The sequence below is a fragment of the Bos taurus genome, chromosome 9 (assembly GCF_002263795.3).
Source record: "Bos taurus isolate L1 Dominette 01449 registration number 42190680 breed Hereford chromosome 9, ARS-UCD2.0, whole genome shotgun sequence".
Classification (NCBI taxonomy): domain Eukaryota; kingdom Metazoa; phylum Chordata; class Mammalia; order Artiodactyla; family Bovidae; genus Bos; species Bos taurus.
The window spans coordinates 27,674,900-27,696,081 of record NC_037336.1 but is presented as its reverse complement, the minus strand read 5'-3'; the positions used below and the strand labels follow the sequence as shown (position 1 = coordinate 27,696,081).

General features: G+C 38.8%; 1 non-coding gene across 1 annotated transcript; it reads left to right on the top strand.

The window, feature by feature from the left end:
- The first annotated feature begins 20,437 nt into the window (after nt 1–20,437).
- MIR2478 (microRNA mir-2478) lies at nt 20,438–20,514 on the top strand. The gene has a single exon (NR_030930.1). It is a non-coding gene; the product is annotated as a microRNA mir-2478 (primary transcript).
- The last annotated feature ends 668 nt before the right edge of the window (nt 20,515–21,182 follow it).

The following is a 21,182-nucleotide window of genomic DNA, read 5'->3' as shown; positions in this document are numbered from 1 at the left end:
CCTGCCCCCAATCCCTCCCAGCATCAGAGTCTTTTCCAATGAGTCAACTCTTCGCATGAGGTGGCCAAAGTACTGGAATTGCAGCTTTAGCATCATTCCTTCCAAAGAAATCCCAGGGCTGATCTCCTTCAGAATGGACTGGTTGGATCTCCTTGCAGTCCAAGGGACTCTCAAGAGTCTTCTCCAACACCACACTTCAAAAGCATCAATTCTTCGGTGCTCAGCCTTCTTCACAGTCCAACTCTCACATCCATACATGACCACAGGAAAAACCATAGCCTTGACTAGACGAACCTTTGCTGGCAAAGTAATGTCTCTGCTTTTCAATATGCTATCTAGGTTGGTCATAACTTTCCTTCCAAGGAGTAAGCGTCTTTTAATTTCATGGCTGCAGTCAGCATCTGCAGTGATTTTGGAGCCCAGAAAAATAAAGTCTGACACTGTTTCTACTGTTTCCCCATCTATTTCCCATGAAGTGATGGGACTGGATGCCATGATCTTCGTTTTCTGAATGTTGAGCTTTAAGCCAACTTTTTGAACTTTAAATAGTTCAGTAAGGTTTGGTCACAGGGTACTTGGAAGAGAGCTCCATAAGAAACAAGAGAATAAAAAAGAACCCGATACTTAAGTGCCTTATAAGTCAAACTAAGATTTTTGGACTTAACTCTAATTTAGGATGACACTGAAGTATTTCAAGCAAAAACAGGAAATAATCAAATTTATCTTCTGGAAATACTGGATTCAACAACAGTGATGACTACAATTTCCTTAAGACAATTTCAAGACAGCCTTAGAAATAGAAGCCAGATTAAAGAATATGAGGCAAATGAGAAATCATAAAAATGGAAGACAGAACTTGGAATATACTTCAAGGAAGCTTATGTGAAAAGCTAAGGAGTGAGACGGATTAGGAATTAGGCTACTGTCCATAGGGTGGCAAAGAGTTAGACATAACTGAAGCGACTTAGCACATACTAGGTACAGCAAATTTTTTAAGATTAAGAAAACCTTGACCATGTTTTCCTTTATAGGAAGGAATATAGGAATGAGGAAGAGATTAATGATCTAGGAGAGAGGAAAGGGAAGGAATTTAGAGAAAGCGTCAAGCAAATGGAAGGGTAAAGATAGAGCTCATGTGGAGAGTATTTCTGAAGAGAAATAAAATTCTTAGTAAAAAGAACTAAGATGGGACAAATGTGGATAATTTTGACTTGTGAAAGGGGAAAAGGAAAGGAATTCATGCCTGATGACATTAGTTTCTGTGAGTCAGTGTCATCTGCTGAGAAATAAAGGGTTAGAGGTTAGAATGACATCTTGAAGAAAGTTCTGAAAGTTTCACAAAGCTGCAGAAGTAAAGAGAGAAGCAGCTTCTTAAGCAAGTGCAGAGTTCCACTGAGACGCCACCGAGGCTTAGAGACTATGAGCTTGCAGTAACAAACCCACTTACATTACTTAGCATAATCAAAGGGGCAAAAACTAAAGAACTCCAAATACACCTACCTCCCCCAACATACAAATAAAAACATATCCCTTTCAGGTTAACAGGTTGCTGCTGCTGCTGCTAAGTCGCTTCAATCGTGTCCGACTCTGTGCGACCCCATAGATAACAGCCCACCAGGCTCCCCAGTCCCTGGGATTCTCCAGGCAAGAACGTTGGAGTGGGTTGCCATTTCCTTCTCCAATGCATGAAAGTGAAAAGTGAAAGTAAAGTCGCTCAGTTAAGTCCGACTCTTTGCGACCCCATGGACTACAGCCTACCAGGCTTCTCCATCCATGGGATTTTCCAGGCAAGAGTGATGGAGTGGGTTGCCATTGCCTTCTCCAGGTTAACAGGTTAGTGGGCAGTTATTCACCATGAGGCCATTTACAGATTCAGGGTGATGGCAGCTCTATTATCTTTATGTGGCTCCTCTCCAGTTGGCTGAGAAGGGAATGGCAACCCACTCCAGCATTCTTGCCTGGAGAATTCCATGGACAGAGGAGGAGCCTGGTGGGTTACAGTCTATGGGGTCACAAAGAGACACGACTGAGTGACTAACACACCGCCAGTTGACAAAGACAGGAAAGGTTTACAAGGCTATATGGGCCAAGCCTGGAAGTGGCATAGAGCACCGCTGCTTCTACTCCACGGTGAGAATGTAATTCTTGGTCATACCTGTCCGTAAGGGGAGCGAACTGCGGCTGGCCTCAACTAGGCCTCCAGTCCTCCAGTCCAGTCCTAGGACTGAATCTCTGCCACAGGCCTATTTTTGAGTCCTCCACAGACATGTTAATAGACTGAGCACCGGAGCAAAGAAGTAGGTAACTGGCCTGAAATCTCTGGGCAAGTGTAGCCTTCAGGAAAAATTTTGGCTAAACTTAAGCCAAGGCGAGGATAAACAAAGGGCAATAGAGAGATGACAGTTTGGGAGAAAATATATGATTGAAAAGGCCTTTATTTTAAGTAGTGTGTACGGATTACCGTACATATTTATAAATCAATCTTTTTGCATTCAGGATGTGGATTACCCTTAACAGCTAAACACAGGAAGAGTTGTGATACACTATGAATATGCATGTGAATGAATTACAAAGACATACCTACCAAGATTTAAATCATTTCAAATGACTCGATATTGGGACATTTGACTTCCATTTTTATAAGCAGTTTTTTTGTTTTCTTTTAGCATTTGTTTATCCAAATCTCTTCTCTTTCTCTCTACTTGACAAAGGGGGAGTACTACCATCCAAATGTGCCCCTGCAGAGTATTTCATCAATTCAAATTAAAGATGTATTTTACAGTTGTCACTGATATATGACTTTGAGAATATGAACTGCTATATAAATGTTAAATGTTCCCATCCTCATGAAAATCACATTTCACCTCAGAGCCATGTCTGGTTTTGCTATTCATTATTCATTTGAAGTCAGAGTTTTCCATTTCCAATATTATAATTAATTTGAATATTATTAAATGTTGTCACAAATAGCAGATTGTCAGCTTTCCTTGACCTCCTAACGTGTATGTATTCGTTCTCATTTTAAATAGTTTATTTTTATCCTTAATCTCCTTCAAAACAAAACAGAACCATTTGCTCTGGGTCTCTAAAAATTCCATTTAACAAAATAGATCCATTCCTCCTTCTTCACTCTGTACCCTTTCATTTAACAGGAGTTATTTTCTGTCTTACACGCCCCCAACAGTGTCAGCCTGACTACCTGAAAGCCAACGCATGTAGGATTTGCATTAGGAAAAAAGTACGTGTTTTGTCAACTTTACATCCCACACAGAAATCGTGGGCTCTAAGTTTAGAACAGAATTTCAAACCAATATAAGTGGTATTTCATGCTGGGGACAAATTGGAGTTGTGAAAGACACTGGGGATATAAATTCATACTATCTTGGCACAGTCAGTAAGCTGAATATATGATTGGATATGAAGAATAATGTAGAGAGTATCCTGGTCCCAAAATGTATCACCCAGTAGGAAAGCCTGTTATATACAAATCAAAGGTTCAGTCCTATCATTTAAAATTGAATTTGAAACTTTTCTATTAAAAGGCAAATAACATTTGGAATACAAAATTAAGTTAGCAATTGGAAGGCAATACCCATCAGAGTCGGAAAAGCCACATTTTTCGACAACTGTGCCATTTTGTACACTTTGCTTATTTATTAGAGCATCTTTTTCTACAAGCCTGCATACAGTCCTGTAACCTTCTCCCATGCAGCGTTCCATGCAGCCACTACAGTTTATCCTAGTTGGCTCTGACTATAAACTTAGAGGTCTTCCCAGGTGGCACAGTGGTAAGAATCCACCTGCCAATGCAGGAGATGCAAGAGATGCAGGTTCAATTCGTGGGTTGGGAAGAGCCCCTGCAGTAGGAAATGGCAATCCACTCTGTATTCTTGCCTGGGAAATTCCATGGACAGAGGAGCCTGGTGGGCTATAGTCCATGGGGCCCCAAAAGAGTCAGATACAACGGAGCACAAGTGAGAAGTATGAACTTAACAGCCATGCCATGCGTCTGGGAAGGGATTCAGAAGGATGGGTTCTGAGGGTTGAGACCCCACTGGAAAGACTAATAGGGGCATTTCTAATGCCAAACTTCAAGAACCTCTAAATTTAGGGGCTGCTGTACATAAGTGCTCAGAATTATAATCTGCAGAGACAATCAATTCTGACAATTCACTATCTCATTGGAACTATAAAAATCAGCAGTTACTTCAGCTGGTTCGAATTAGAAGGATATATAATTTTGTTTTTGCTTTGGAAATGTCGTGGACTACAGACACATTTGATTTAGTCACTGATTGCATTTACATTCCACTAGATTAATCTGGTAGCATCATACTTTTTATTTTTAACAGAAAGCTTAAAAGCAAAGGAATGGAAAAGAAAAATGTTATTAGAAGAAAAAAATTATTACACACTCATTCACTGGTGGGGCACTTATTTCAACGTGTGATTAGTTTAGTGGTGTCTAGGACATGTAAGTTTATAGTTTTAAGGATCTTAGAAACAGATGAAGCTAATTTGGTCATTTTACAGAGGAAAGGACCGAGTGTTGGAAAGGCTGACTTTGTAGCCTGGTGGGCTATAATTCATGGGGTTGCAAAGGGTCGGACACGACTGGGAGGCTAAGCACAGCACAGCTCCTGAATCCTAAAAAGAGGTAGATGGCTTTAAATATCTTTGAATCCAGGGATGTGACACTATCACCGGTACTTTATTTTTCAGTTCTGTTCTTTGCTATATATTTACTTAATTATCTCTCACTTTGTAAAGACATGTTCTGTGTGATCAAGTGGGCATTTTCCATGTGGGCATGGCTATATAAACAGCCCCTGCTTCACTCAGGTCAATTAAGATTACAACTCTAGAAGAAAGAGACAGCTGCCTTTTCCCAATATGTATATATAAATATTACTGGGAAGAACTCATTGATTTGGCCTAATCACATCCTCAGTTAATCTCTGTGACCAGGAGAGTGGGACACTTTGATTGCTGCAAGCCAATCTTTTGTGGCTGGGGAGTGGCTCAGTACAGTAATTGAGAGCCTCATCAGAAATCTCCAGGACAAGGGAGAGGGGAGGGCAGAGAGGAACAGGTGCCCAGAGAGGATGATGCTATTGTCAGAAGACAGTGAGGAATATTAAGCTGACCAGGACAGATGTCTCCTTGATTGTGAGTATCACTACACACACACACACACACACACACACAGAGTCATACATACTTCTTCCCAGATATGTATACCAATACAAGTACCCCATGTACAACTAAAAATACACCCACCTCTTCCTCTAAACAAAAATCATGTCACTTGATTCATCTCCGAGTGATGAGAAATACTCTTGACCTGGTCGACATGTGTTATTTTAGTAATTATGAATCTAAAGTTAAAAATAAATGTAAATGATCTATACTCAACATACAATGATGAGAAGAGATAACCTCCTTAAGATGAAAAAAGAAGTAACAAATAGTTTGTCCCTGGTCCAGAATGTCTTGCATAGTTTGGAAGGGAACAAGGACTAATTCATTGTTTCCATTTTTTTTTTTTGAAAAATAACACAGCAAAGGTGCCATCATAACATCTTAAAACTGTAGTCTCTCCTTAGCAAAATCCTCACCCTCTTCTCGGTATTCTCTTTATCTTTGTGCTTTCCTGAGGACTGGTTTTCCTTTGAAGACACATTTTCTCCCTTAGTCTGTCAAGTAGGGGTCATATTCTCTCTTGTACCTCAAGGCCTGGAGGAGTTCTAGTTGTCACTCTTACTTCTCATTAATTTTTTCTAGAAAGGTTTCTCCTCCTTTTCTCCAAAATGCTTACTTTCACTGTCTCTCTTCTTGTCAACATCATCATTTTATGTCCCAATAAGTTTCCTCGAAAAACACAGCTACCTATAAAGCCCCCACTGCTTAATCTATTTGCACATATTGCCCACCCTCATAAATCCACCCACTAGGAGATGCAGGCCCGAAGAGGCCTAGGAACTGCAGGCTGTTGGGAAATGACTGTGTGTATTAATAGCGATAGTATTTAAATGTGTATTAGATAGCAAGAACCATGCTTCACAGATTACCTCGTGTAATTCTAGCTGTCTTCTCCACTTTTCTCTAAGGTTCATTAGAGCAAGGACTCTGTCTCTCCTACTCACATAGCCATACTGTATCTCTAACACCTAGCACAGTATCAGGGCATTGATGAGTCATAATGCAAATAATATAAATAGTGAGATAGAACTGAAAATGAACTTGGGCTAAAAATATAAAATGACATCTCTTTCCCAATATTTACTTGAACCTTTTAAGACTGGATTATTTTGAATGGTTTTGTGTTTGTCGAAAGGCTTTCCTAATTGAATTAGAATATTACTGTTAAACAAACATGCCTCGTGAAATTGGATTCAGTTTCAGTGCCTTTTTTTTTTCCTTATTTGGTATAATGGGTTTTTATATGAAAAGCAATTCCACTTCTAGAAATGTCAAATGGGGTAATTTGTACCAATTCTCTCACCAAGACAACAAGAAAAGCTGGCCAAAATATTTTTAAAAGTTTATATTTTAGAACTAATAAAACAATGCAGATTGGTATGATCCGTTGAGGACAGAGGCTCAGCTGATGAGTATCTCTTTCCTTGAGATTATTTGTTATTTCGGAGGGGGCAACCGAAGGTTAGGCTGAGCTCCACTTTTGACAGTCTTCACACACTAGGAGAACAGAGATTTGGAGCACGAGCTCTCACAAAAGAAAACAGACCTGATGAACACCCCTCACGGAAAGGCGCTACCTGTGAATCCAAAACAGCAAAGACTGAATCCAGGATAGGCTTCCAAAGGGACTACAGCTCAGTCTCATATTATATTGAATCTAAAAATTATATTAAGGTAATTCTGAAAGCCTATTTCCCCAAGACATTTGGCCAAAGTCATAATGGTAATAATAATAATAATAAATCCTCTGTGGAGGAAAGTAATATCCTAGGGCGGAGATTATTTCTACCAATTGTTTGCAAAGACGGTTTAAAGACACAGTTAAAAACACCCAGGCAAAAAGACAGAAGACAACATGAACCAGCAAAAGCAGAAACAAGAGGCATTTGTAAAGGACTCTGAAATCCTCTGATATCAGAAATATCAGATCGTGACTTTAAGATAATTGTTTCTTACTATATTCCTGGTCACAAAAGACAAGATGGAGAATTCCGAGGGAGAACAAATAACTGTAAGAAAATGGAAATCGTAGAACTGAAAAAATACAATAACTGAAATTAAAGACTCACTTAGCAGGTTTTAGAGCAGATTAAGCAAAGACTGAAGTGGGAGAAAACAGAAATGATGGTGTACAAGACAAAGATGATCGAAAGAATGTCTATTACATGTATAATTAGAATTCTCAAAAGATTATGAGAGACTAATTGATAACTTCTCAGATTTGAAGAAGAAAGTCATCAAGACATAAAGTCAAGAAGCTTGAAGAACCTCAGGCAGAATGAATGCAAATAAACCACTCTCTTTACTGGCTGAGTAACAGAACCCACTGCATAGCACAGGGATCTCTGCTCAATATTATGTAACAACCCAAAAGGGGAAAGAAGTTGAAAAAGAATTGATATATGTATAACTGTATCCCTTTGCTGTACACCTGAAACTACCACACTGTTAGTCAATGATAGTTCAACATAAAATAAAAAGTTATTTCCTGAAAAAATAAATAAACCACTCTCAGGCACATCAGGAAAGCCAGAGATAAAAAGGGGAAGAAGTTTTAAATAGAGCAAAAGAAAACTAGGAATTTCACCTTAAAAAATGCATCAGCTGAGACTAACAGGTGATTTTTACACAGAAAAAGTTCATGATAACCATGATATCAAACCAGGCATGAATACTACAGGAAAGAGAAATTAAAAGTTAGCCAATTTCTTTATAAATACAGATGTGAAAATTCTAAATAAAAATTAGTAAACCATCCCAGCAATATATAAAAGGATAATACATCCATCCATATCCAATTTAGATTGGTTCCAGGAATATAAATTTGACTTAACATTAAAAAATCATTAATATAATTTATAACCAAACAAAAGAGAAAAAGTATATGACCATATAAATATAGAAAAATATTTTACATAATACAATATTTTTTGGTATATGTGTACGTGTTTACAATATTAAAAATCTTGTTTTAAACTTTTTTAAACTTTTAATTTTATATTGAAATATAACCAATTAACAATATTGTAATAGTTTCAGATGGACAGCAAAGGGACTCAGTCATACATATACATGTATCCCTTCTCCCCCAAACTCCCCTATCATCCAGGTTGCCACATAACATTGAGCAAAGTTTCCTGTGCTATACAGTAGGATCTTGTTGATTTTCCATTTTAAATACAGCAGTTGGTACATGTCAATCCCAAACTCCCTAACTATCCCTTCCCTCCTCAAGAATCATAAAGGAATCTTCTCTAATTGAATAAATGGCCATTACACAAAACCTAGAGCACCCAATTTATTTAATTGTGAAACGTTGAAAGTTTTCCTTGTAAAAGTGGGAATAAAACACAAATATTTCTATTTAATATTGTATTGGAGCTTATAATAAATAATAAGGAACAAAAAGTAAACTGTTAAAAGATTTGAAAGGAGAAATGCAGCTGTTATTAATCATTGCTGACATGATGGTGCACATAGAAAACACAAATAACCTCTAGATAAACTATTAGAAATAAGTTAATTAGGTGAAAATTCATAAAATAACTTTTGGAAACCAGTGTTATTACTAATTCTAATCTGAAGCACATATCCAATATAAATGCAAGCACATATATCATATGTGCCACAAGGGATTTCTATAAAAGTGGTCTTAGCAGTATTGTTAGTAATAGCCAAATACTGAAAACAAACCGAATACTCATGAACCATAGAACGGAAAAACTGTGGTATATTTATACAATGCATTACAATTCAGTAAGGAAACTGAACAAATTACAACCGAGCGCAACATCATAGATAAATTTCACAGGCTTATGTTGAGTAAAACAAGCCAGACAGAAAATAGTATTCTATTTGTATAATTTTTTAAAAAAATAAGCAAGTATAAACTGTGACACTTAAGAATGCATGTTTAGACAGACATCTGTCAAATAAATCAAGGCAGCAATTACCATGTAGAAGGAGTCAGTCTTTTAGAAAGGGAAAAGGGTAACTATGGACAGTGGAGGGGTGGGGTATGAGATGCGGGCAATGTTCTATTTTTTGATCTGCATGATCACTGCATGAGTATTTATTTGCTTTGTGTTGAATCACATGCATGTCTTAAAAATATTTTTCTACATGTACTATAGGTTTCGTAATTGCAATATTTAAAACAAAATAAAGGAGGATTTTTCAAATTAAACCAGGGGCAACAAGAAGGATAGCAATGGTCTTGTGCTGTTGCTGGAATATAAACTGATATAGCCACTATGGAGAACTGTTTGGAAATTTCTTTAAAAACTAGGAATAAAACTACCATATGACCCAGGAATACCACTACTGGGCATATACCCTGAGAAAAGCATACTTGAAAAAGACACGTGTACCCCAATGTTCATTGCAGCACTATTTACAGTAGCCAGTACACGGAAGCAACCTAGATGTCTAGGGACAGATGAATGAACAAAGAAGATGTGGTACATGTATACAGTGGAATATTACTCTGTCATAAAAAGGAAGGAATCTGAGTCAGTTGAACTGAAGTGGATGAACCTAGAGCTTACTATACAGAGTAAAGTTAAGTCAGAAAGAGAAAAATATACATAGTATATTAACGCATTTATATGGAATGTAAAAAAATGGTACTGATGAACCTATTTGCAGGGCAGGAGTGGAGCTGCAGATGTAGAGAATGAATTGGTGGGCAAGGAGTCGGGGGAGGAGAGGAATTCAGACAGTAGCATTGAAATATATCTACTACTATGTGTAACATAGATAACCAGTGGGAATTTGCTGCATGACGCAGGGAGCCCAGCCTGGGGCTCTGTGACAACTTAGCAGGGCGTGATGGAGTGGGAGGTAGGAAGGAGGTTCAAGAGGGAGAGGACATGTGTATACCTATGGCTGATTCATGTTGATGTATGGCAGAAGCCAACACAACAAGGCAAAACAATTCCTCCAATTAAAAATAAATTTCAAAAAAGGAAAGGGAGCAATGGCAATGATTTAAGGACAGGGCAGGAATAAGAGGAGATGAGCAAGGCACTCACTTTGGGTGCAAACTTTAAAAGACACTAACCATAAATAAATACTCTTTTAATGTATGGCTATTGTTCAGTCACTCAGTCCTTGCCTACTCTTTTGTGACCCTATGGACTGTAGTCCACCAGGCTCCTCTGTCAGTGGCCTTTCCTAGGCAAGAACACTGGGGTGGGTTTCCATGTCCTTCTGCAGGGGATCTTCCTGACCCAGGATCAAGCCCACATCTCCTGCATTGCAGGCAGATTCCCTACCACTTAGCCACAAGGGAAATCCCTTTAATGTATTAAAAACTTAATGCAAAAATTCAAGATGAACGAAAATATCAAAAGGATCGATAATAAAGAACAAATATGAAGACAGGATCAATACAGACCAGGCACTGTTTTGAGCTTTTACTTACATTAACTGATTTAATCCATACAGAACTCTATGAGATAGACTCTATAATTATCCCTTTTTTACTAAGAAGGAACCTCTGGCACAGAGGAAAGTATTTATTTTCCCAAGGTCATCCAACCAGTCCATGGCAAAGCCTGAGTTCAAACCCAGTTCAGACAGAGAAGCCAAACTCAGAGACAGAACTACACCCCACCTGCCCTTTTGCAATAGTAGTGAAGCAGTCAGATCATGACAGCCATCTATCTTCCCTGGGTGATACTGGTTCTGAATCCTTCTACTGAGCATATGCCCTCCACATCCTATGTTTGTGAATACTGTGTTCAGAGGACAGATGTAATTAAAAGGAAGAAGATTAGGGAAATCAATATAATTGGGACCTTATAAAATTGTCATGAAACCTCTCTTTTCTTAAGTGTGATTCCTGTGGTGTGGGGCGTGTCAATCAGCCAATAAACTCTCCTAGAATTCTCCCTATCAAATGATTCTGTCTGACAACTGTAATTCATGCTGCTCTAGGACTCCTGTGAGGGTTAGAGTAAACGTAGTATCTGCTAAACATAGTTGAATTAAAAAAAGACAGATTTATATTAACTAATTTGAAAATTATACCATAGCACATTGCTACACTTTTAAAGCAACTTAGAACTATATAACTTTTCGTGTATTTTTTTGTGTGTAAGGATGAGGGCTAGAGTGGGGTGTATATGGTCTCAGGTGTTATTTACCTTCTGCAGTGCTAACTCATTATTAACCAAATGTCATCATTTAGACAGTTGTCTTCTATTGAAGTAAGTTCAGTTTGAGCCAGACAAAAAGAATTCACAGTATCAGTTTGGGAAAAGTGCACAAAACAGCTTAAATTTCAAAGGTAGCTCAAAAATTAATGAGTCCTGGTTCCCTCAAGGTGCAATAGTATGCTTTGAGGAAAGAAAAAAAGAAAGAAAGAACAGAAAAAAATTAGGGAACTAAATAATTCCAATGACTATTAATGAAAGATGGGTACATTTCAAGCAGAGCTTCGTATGTAGAAAGGAAATAGAATTTGTAAGAGAGTAAATTTCAATAAACAGTTATTTATAGATATGGGGAAAATGAGTTCTGCTGAATTTCAATCCTTCTTAAGCTGTGACAATGTCCATTTTTTCAAACACATCAAACTTTTTGAGAAATAAAGTTTGCTATAGGCTGCCAATATATCTCCCTAGAACATAAAAAATTCCATTAAACAACTACTTTTAAAATATCTTTTCTAAATAGTCAGTTTGATGGTTTCACAGAACTATAACCCTGAGCCTACATTCAGAATTTTTAAAATTGCCATCAAGTCTTTAGCCATTCTGCTTTCTGTTTTAATCTAACTGTGGCATAAATAATCACTGTAAAAAAAAAAATGAGAGTTCAACTGCAGAAATATTCTCTACATGACAATGATGAGAGTAGAGTAGAGAAGGTGGCACTGAAGAGTGGAGATGAAACACTCAGTACTCCATATAGAGGTGGTGATGGAGTGAAGGCAAGACCCAGGCTATCAATCACAGTAGGAAAAATCAGAAATAAATGCTTTAAAGTGCCACTGTGAGGAAGTCACAGTTTTCTATTCTAAACTTAAATTAGAAACCTGAGAAGCAAATTTCTCTCAGGCTCATTTTGAAATATTTTAGAATGAAAATTAATAGACAAAATGTCAGGTCCAAGACTTTAGAAAAATCTTTGTGATACTCAGTTGGGCCCCAAAGCCTTTCAATTCATCTCCTCCTCATTATTTTTTTTTGTAACAAAAGGAGTTATTTTTGACTGTAAGTGTTTCCATGCAACCATCTTTGACTGTTAAAGCTAGAGATGGATCTGTCAGAGCTGTCAATATCTTTCTGTGTTTGGGATTTCAGCCTTTCATCCATCTGAACATATAAACGTAGAGCTTTTGTGCTTTGCAGTTTTGTTTTTTCATGAGCATGAATGCAAAAGAAACTGAGCTAAGAACGGCAGCTACAACTCTTCTGACGAAAAAAAGATAATGCAAAGAGGGCCAATTTTTAAAAGAGGGAAAATGTTTGGGGCGTAAGAGGTTTTGTGACTCTAGCAATATGTTTCTCTTTTCCAAATTGTTACTCATTACTGTCAATCACCTTCCTATCCTAGAATGCTAGATCCTGTCACTTGCTTTTCCAAATGCAAATGAAAAAAAACATATGTCGTTTCAATCCAGTCTTCAAGTTCATTTTAATTAGGTCTGGGTTTGTGGTTTCTTTTCCCCCCGCCCCCCCAGCATTGAGATCTAAGTACATACAAGCAAAAGAGAGTACTCACCTAGCTGTGGTTCACAAAATGAAAGCTCAGATCTTTCAAGGAGATAATTTGTGCTGAATGCTGGGAGACAGCACTGAGCTGTCGACCACTCTTTCTAGAAAACGGGTGATGGTCACTGGGGCATACAAATATGAGCCACCATGATGATCCAACCATCCTCTGGATTGATGTTAAATTTTTCCATTCTGTCTCCATAGATTCTCCTTCCCTCAACAAACAGTAGTTGAGTCCTATTCAGGTGCTGAATAGGCCTGGGGATAAAATGGTGAACAAGTTACAGTTTCAGCTATAAAGAGATGAAGGCCTCTGAAGAGGCATTAGACTAACACTGGTGAAACTGTGCAGTTCTCTGGGCCATTACCCCACATTCACTCCTAAAGGGCTCTGTCCATGGGATTCTCTAGGCAAGAATACTGAAGTGGGTGGCCATTTCCTCCTCCAGGGGATGTTACCAACCCAGGGATGGAACCCACAATCTCTTATGTCTCCTGTACTGGCAGGTGGGTTCTTTACCACTAGAGCCATCCGGGAAGTCAGGAGCCTATTGCGGCTGCTAAGTCACTTCAGTCGTGTCCGAATCTGTGTGACCCCACAGACAGCAGCCCACCAGGCTCCCCTGTTCCTGGGATTCTTCAGGCAAGAACACTGGAGTGGGTTACCATTTCCTTCTCCAGTGCATGAACGTGAAAAGTGAAAGGGAAGTCGCTCAGTCATGTCCGACCCTCAGCAACCCCATGGACTACAGCCTTCCATGCTCCTCCAACAATGGGATTTGTCAGGCAAGTGTACTGGAGTGGGGTGCCAATGCCTTCTCCAGGAACCTATTAACACATAACAAAAAAAGAACCCGCTTTTGAGAAACAATCAGAAAGTCCAATAAGTTTAGTCTTTGAGCTGTTTCATTTTGAAGCCTGGGAAAGACTTAGAGCTTTACCCACACATTGACTATACGGGAGAGATTAGTGTGGGAGAACATGGGAGTCCCCTTACCCCGCAGGAGCTAATAAACTAGATCAAACTAGATTACTGTCCAGCCCAAACTCGATGGTTTGTCACCACAACCGGAATAAGGCTTCCCTGCCTATATGGTTCTGCATGACGTGGCCTGAATACCTCTCTGCCCTCCTCTTCCCTCTGACTAATGCTGCTGTCATGAGAGCCTCACTTCAACCTTCAAATATGTCTACGTTGTCCCCACATCAAGATACTAGTGTGTTATTTTTGGCTTGGAATTTTCCTCTAGATCATTGCATGGCTGCCCTCTCCTCACCATTCAGGTCTCAATTCACAATTCTCTGAACCAAAATAACACCCTCTCTTCTCCTCCTTAGAATCCAGTTAATCTGCCATATTTTCTTGTTTGACTTTCCTTGTTTGCTTTCAGCATTCAGCTGTACCTGAAATCATGTGTATGTCTGTGTGTTTATTGAGTGTCTCATAATCCTGTAGTCATTCCATATTCTTCACTTCTCTTTCTAGGGCTTCAAGTATTGCCTGTCCTCTAAGTGGTCCTTCCAAAAAATTGTGCTGATTGATGCACTGACTCCTTTATGAAAGAATGAGCAGGAGAGTTTCTACGGGTACCAGTGTTTGGCAGAAACAAGAAATGTATTCTAATGTCATTATAACATCACTGCAAGCAGACTGAAGAAACTCATCATATATGAGTTATATGCAGTTCAAAATGATATGTGCTAAGAAGGGAATAAATTCAGATTTTGAGAGGTGAGAAATACCCAGGGAATAATGACATCTCAGCTCAAATTTCAAAGATAAGTAAGATATGGCCAGATTCTGGAAGAATAAGAGATGAAGAGGGGAGGCCAATTCCTAACCTCCACCCCTACTCTCCACCCCCACCCTCCCAACTGCATATCAGATCAGATCAGTCACTCAGTTGTGTCCGACTCTTTGCCACCCCATGAATCGCAGCACACCAGGCCTCCCTGTCCATCACCAACTCCTGGAGTTCACTCAGACTCATGTCCATCGAGTCAGTGATGCCATCCAGCCATCTCATCCTCTGTCGTCCCCTTCTCCTCCTGCCCCCAATCCCTCCTAGCATCAGAGTCTTTTCCAATGAGTCAACTCTTCGCATGACATGGCCAAAGTACTGGAGTTTCAGCTTTAGCATCATTCCTTCCGAAGAAATCCCAGGGCTGATCTCCTTCAGAATGGACTGGTTGGATCTCCTTGCAGTCCAAGGGACTCTCAAGAGTCTTCTCCAACACCACACTTCAAAAGCATCAATTCTTCGGTGCTCAGCCTTCTTCACAGTCCAACTCTCACATCCATACATGACCACTGGAAAAACCATAGCCTTGACTAGACAAACCTTTGCTGGCAAAGTAATGTCTCTGCTTTTGAATATGCTATCTAGGTTGGTCATAACTTTCCTTCCAAGGAGTAAGCGTCTTTTAATTTCATGGCTGCAGTCAGCATCTGCAGTGATTTTGGAGCCCAGAAAAATAAAGTCTGACACTGTTTCCACTGTTTCCCCATCTATTTCCCATGAAGTGATGGGACCAGATGCCATGGTCTTCGTTTTCTGAATGTTGAGCTTTAAGGCAAATTTTTCACTCTCCACTTTCACTTTCATCAAGAGGCTTTTGAGTTCCTCTTCACTTTCTGCCATAAGGGTGGTGTCATCTGCATATCTGAGGTGATTGATATTTCTCCCTGCAATCTTGATTCCAGCTTGTGTTTCTTCCAGTCCAGCGTTTCTCATGATGTACTCTGCATATAAGTTAAATAAGCAGGGTGACAATATACAGCCTTGACGTACTCCTTTTCCTATTTGGAACCAGTCTGTTGTTCCATGTCCAGTTCTAACTGTTGCTTCCTGAACTGCATACAGATTTCTCAAGAGGCAGGTCAGGTGGTCTGGTATTCCCATCTCTTTCAGAATTTTCCACAGTTTATTGTGATCCACACAGTCAAAGGCTTTGGCATAGTCAATAAAGCAGAAATAGATGTTTTTCTGGAACTCTCTTGCTTTTCTATGATCCAGCGGATGTTGGCAATTTGATCTCTGGTTCCTCTGCCTTTTCCAAAACCAGCTTGAACATCAGGAAGTTCACGGTTCACATATTGCTGAAGCCTGGCTTGGAGAATTTTGAGCATTACTTTACTAGCGTGTGAGATTAGTGCAATTGTGCAGTAGTTTGAGCATTCTTTGGCATTGCATTTCTTTGGGATTGGAATGAAAACTGACCTTTTCCAGTCCTGTGGCCACTGCTGAGTTTTCCAAATTTGCTGGCATATTGAGTGCAGCACTTTCACAGCATCATCTTTCAGGATTTGGAATAGCTCAACTGGAATTCCATCACCGCCACTAGCTTTGATGCTTTCTAAGGCCCACTTGACTTCACATTCCAGGATGTCTGGCTCTAGGTGAGTGATCACACCTTTGTGATTATCTGGGTGGTGAAGATCTTTTTTGTACAGTTCTTCTGTGTATTCTTGCCATCTCTTCTTAGTATCTTCTGCTTCTGTTAGGTCCATACCATTTCTGTCCTTTATCGAGCTCATCTTTGCATGAAATGTTCCTTTGGTATCTCTGATTTTCTTGAAGAGATCCCTAGTCTTTCCCATTCTGTTGTTTTCCTCTATTTCTTTGCATTGATCGCTGAAGAAGCCTTTCTTATCTCTTCTTGCTATTCTTTGGAACTCTGCATTCAAATGTTTATATCTTTCCAACTGCATATATAAAGCCCAAATAGGTTTGACATTTACCAAGAAAAAAAAAGAAAAACAGTGAAACGTAGAGTAATGGCATCATACTGGCATGACAAATAAATGGAAAGGTTGATACTGAAAGCAGGGAATCATGTTAGAGAGCTGTTGAAGAAACCCAAGGGAGAGATAATAGCATTCTTCAACTGGGGTAGATTCACAGGGTGTGGGTAGAACTGGATAAACCAAGAGATTTAAAGGTGTTATATTAATAAAATCAATAGGACTTGGTTGATTTGGTGTGGGAATAAACAAAAGGAATATATATATATATATATATATATTTTTTTTTTTTACCCAATTTACGTTAGTAAGCAGAATTGGATGCATCCTGGCTCTAATGACTGACATAGAGGACCTTGAAGGAGAGATGAGTTTCAGTTGACAAGATAGTGTTCTTGTCGAGCTTAATATGTCAGAGAAATAGTCAAGTAGATATATCTAGGAAGCTACTGGATGTACATTTCTGGGGAAATGCATTTGTGAGTTAGCCTTGAAATGATAATTAAAGTCAGGGAGCTAATGAGATCATAGAGCAATAGTTTACAAAGGGATAAAGGAATGCAAACAAATGTGGAACCCTATAAAACATGGACATGTAACATTTTTTTTTTTAAAGGTAAAAGAGCTGGCTATGATGTTTACTTAGAGCAACCAGAAAGATTGGTAGAAAACAAACTGTGTGAATTATAAAAGCCAGTGAAGGAGAACATTTCAATAACTATTCAACAATGTCAAATGATAGGGAAAATCTTAAGTTGGATTAGGTTTCCAAAGTGTTTATGGGATTTAGTGAATTTGCTGGTTACAGTCACAAGAAAGTTTCAATGGAGTGTTGAAAATGAAAGTGGGTTCCAGAAAACAGCTCCAGAACCCTGAGTAGGAAATGGGAGCAAAATATGCCCATAATGAGTAGAGAAAATACTTTAAAGAAATTTGGTCATTGTTGTGAGCCAAATGAAAAACTGGAGTAGAAAGAGAGATGGTGAAATATTGTGTCTATGATGGAAAGTAACTTAGAATATTTAAATGATGATGGAAGAAAGCCAGTGAGGAGAGTGATTTTGAAGATATAGGAAAAAGATAATTAACGGGGCAAGATTACTGAGGAGGTGGAAGGAATGGCTATGAAAGACTGAAATAGATTAAACTGTAAGAAGGGACATTTCTTTCTTATGAGATGATTATAAAAGGAAAGAATATGTGTACACCAAGTAAATTATACATGTGTGGAATAGCAGAGACAAATAACTAGAAGAACACAGGGAAAATGACAGATGGTATTGATGATATAAATTTTTCAAGGCACCAGCCTATGTAAGTCTGTGATTTCCCTTCAGTGGGGCTCATCTGTCTGAATACAGAAATAAAAAGATGGCAGTTAAATTGGACAAGATTTGGGGGGTTTTGGGTATTCAGATGAAAAGGCAAGATAGCAAGCTAATTAAAACTGGTTAGAGACTGTGATCGTATGATGAACTGAAAGTAAAGTAAGGAATAAAATAAATGTTAATGTAAAGTATAAGGCAGTTAACAGGCTGGCAAAATTCCAAAAACTGAATATTCTGATTTATCTTACTTTTCATTCTGTTTTTAATTCCTTCCAATAAAGTTTCATCCTTACCACTCCATAAAATAATTTTCCCTGTGAAAGCACTCATGATTTGCATCTTGCTAAGTATCCATGAATAATTCTCAGTCCTCACTTCCCTTGACTTCTCAGCAGCATTTGACACGTTGATCATTCTCTCTCTCTCAAAATCCTCTTTTTACTTGTATTCCAGAACCGCACACATCTTTAGATCTGCTCCTACCTTATCAGTTACTCCTCAGTACCAATTTCCTATCTATCACCTTTATTTGAATGAGAATTTCTGGAAGCATCCAGAGCTGAATCATTAAGCTTATTTCTTCTTACTCCTTAAGTGATGTCATCAAATCTTAAGGCTTTAGATACTACCTATTTTCTGATGGCTCCAAAATTTACATCTGTAGCACCAATTTATTTTGTTCTCACTCTCCCAACACTTGAACCTACTGAGATATTCAAAATGCATCTCAGACTTAAGCTATGTAAAAGAAATTCTCAATCCTAACCTCAAAACCCATTCCTCCTTCAGCTTTCTGATTTAATAAATGACACATCAATTAATAAGCTGCTCATGCTAAAAACTTAGCATGTTATCTTTGAATTCCTCTTTTTCTCAGGTATAATATCCAAATGATCATCATATAAAATTGGTCCTTCCAACAACATGTACTAAGAAATATGTGGTACCCATCCAAGATGTCAGGTGTTATTTGATGAGCTCATTTTTGTATGGCTAAACTGTTCTCAAAATTTTGTATGGCTTTGTTACTTAGATGTCCATAACCCAGGGTTAACCATAGGAATTTGCCTTATATTGGGGAATGGTACCCTTAAAATATAAAACGTGACATTTTTCAATTCTGGTTTAGTTGCTTCCTGAGGTTGGACCTTGGTAACCTTAAGAGAAAATAAATACTGATGCCCAGAGACATTTAAGATTTGGTTGATGGGCCATTCATGTTAGGTTCCCAAGTTATAGTTACAGTTTTAAAAGTATTGGACAAGAACAACTGTCCACAATTTAAGTTAGATACATTTTAAAATATTAGAATATGATTGTGCCTACAGAAGAAAAACATCTGAATCAAAAGCATTGGGGTTTGGGAAGTCCTCAGCAATTGCATGGAACTCAGCTTTAGTCCTCCATTGCTCTTGCCTGGAAAATCCCATGGACGGATGAGCCTGGTGGGCTGCACTCCATGGGGTTGCCAAGGGTCAGACATGACTGAGTGACTTCACTTTCACTTTTCACTTTCATGCATTGGAGAAGGAAATGGCAACCCACTCCAGAGTTCTTGCCTGGAGAATCCCAGGGACGGGGGGCCTGGTGGGCTGCCATCTATGGGGTCGCACAGAGTTGGACACGACTGAAGCGACTTAGCAGCAGCAGCTTTAGTCCAGGCAATGTAAGAAACAAGTTGGTGATTCTGGTTAGGGCTGGCTTGGTTAGGACAGGAGGGTCTAGCATAGCTTCAGAATCATCTGGATAGGAGTAACAAGAAAGGGAAGTTTGGCAAGAAAAGGTTAGAGGGAGGAGGGGCTGAGAGGAGCAAGGCAGGTGCAGCACTGGCAGGAGTAGAAAGGAGCAGCAGGGGAGCACTGGGAGAACATGTAGAAGTTTCTTTCAGTTCGGTCAATCACTGAGACAATTCAGAATCAGCCTTAGATAATTTGGAATCAATATCCTAGAGGGAAGCAATTTTGGAATTGCTAGTTGTTTAGAGGGCTCAAAATGCCAATTTAAACAAGCTTCCCATTCAGGCCACTTCATCTTACACCTTTTTCTAATCATCTGTATTGATAAACTAATTAAGAATTTCAAGGAGCCTAAATTTGGCCAATTGTAAATCATTCTGACTAACCATAATCCAGTGAGACTGATACTCATAGGAGACAGGCCCACAGTTTTTATACATAAAACAATTAGGAGTTCCAGAAGAAGGCCGCTCCATAGCCTTATCCTTAGAGAGTGAACTTCCCTTTTTCTAAGAGCAATTAAATACCAGACCAAAATGGGAAACAAAGTTCCTAAAACAGAAGCCAGTACAGAGGATTCCCAAATAAAGCAGAATCTCTACCAAGATAAAGGGTTCATTCCACGTCCTGGGATCACCAAGGAAATGATAGAGAACAATGGATTATGGCAGATACCTTACTGGAATCCTTGAAGTGCCAGAGGTTGGGGGTCGGTGGTGAGCAAGCAGAGACTACATAGGTTGCCTTGTATCCCACTTCTGACACCATGTATTGTCAACTAAAAAAAATATATAGAAAACTGCTAATAAGAATAAAGGATTTATTTGGGTTCTTAAGAATTGCAATTTGGAAGGGACCATTTAAGAAGCAACTCAAATTTCCTCTGAAGGGAGTAGAAAATGTCAGAGGTTTATAAGGACAACAGAGAAAAACATTCCAAAAAAACTACACAGGAGGTTACATTTAAGGTTACCAACTTACAATTGGTGCTGGCAGGCATACTGTCACTTATCAGTAGAAGACTGGCTGCTAAGCTGTTATTCCTAGAGAGTAAAGAAAATGAGCTCCAGATTAGCCTGAAGATGACCAGGTCAAAACTTTATTTTGGATCCATTCATGGACATGCGCAAATTCTATCTCCGTAATGGTGCTCTAGCTTCAGTTTTGCTCCCTTTGACATAAATGCCTCCATTTTGTTGTTTACAGTTCACAACAGGCATAAATTTGTTTTCAAAGTATTAAAGACACCACAAATAGCTAGCTAACATAATAGATAAGATGGGGAATTATTTTAGAAGAGAAAAGGGGCACTTGAAGTCATAAGAATCGTACTGAAACTATTTGAATCTGTCCATTAATGTTAATAAGTAATTTGAGTGAATAAAACTTCCTCTTCTTATCTATTAACTTTTTACAAAGTTACCACCTCAGAACATCTGTTTGCATA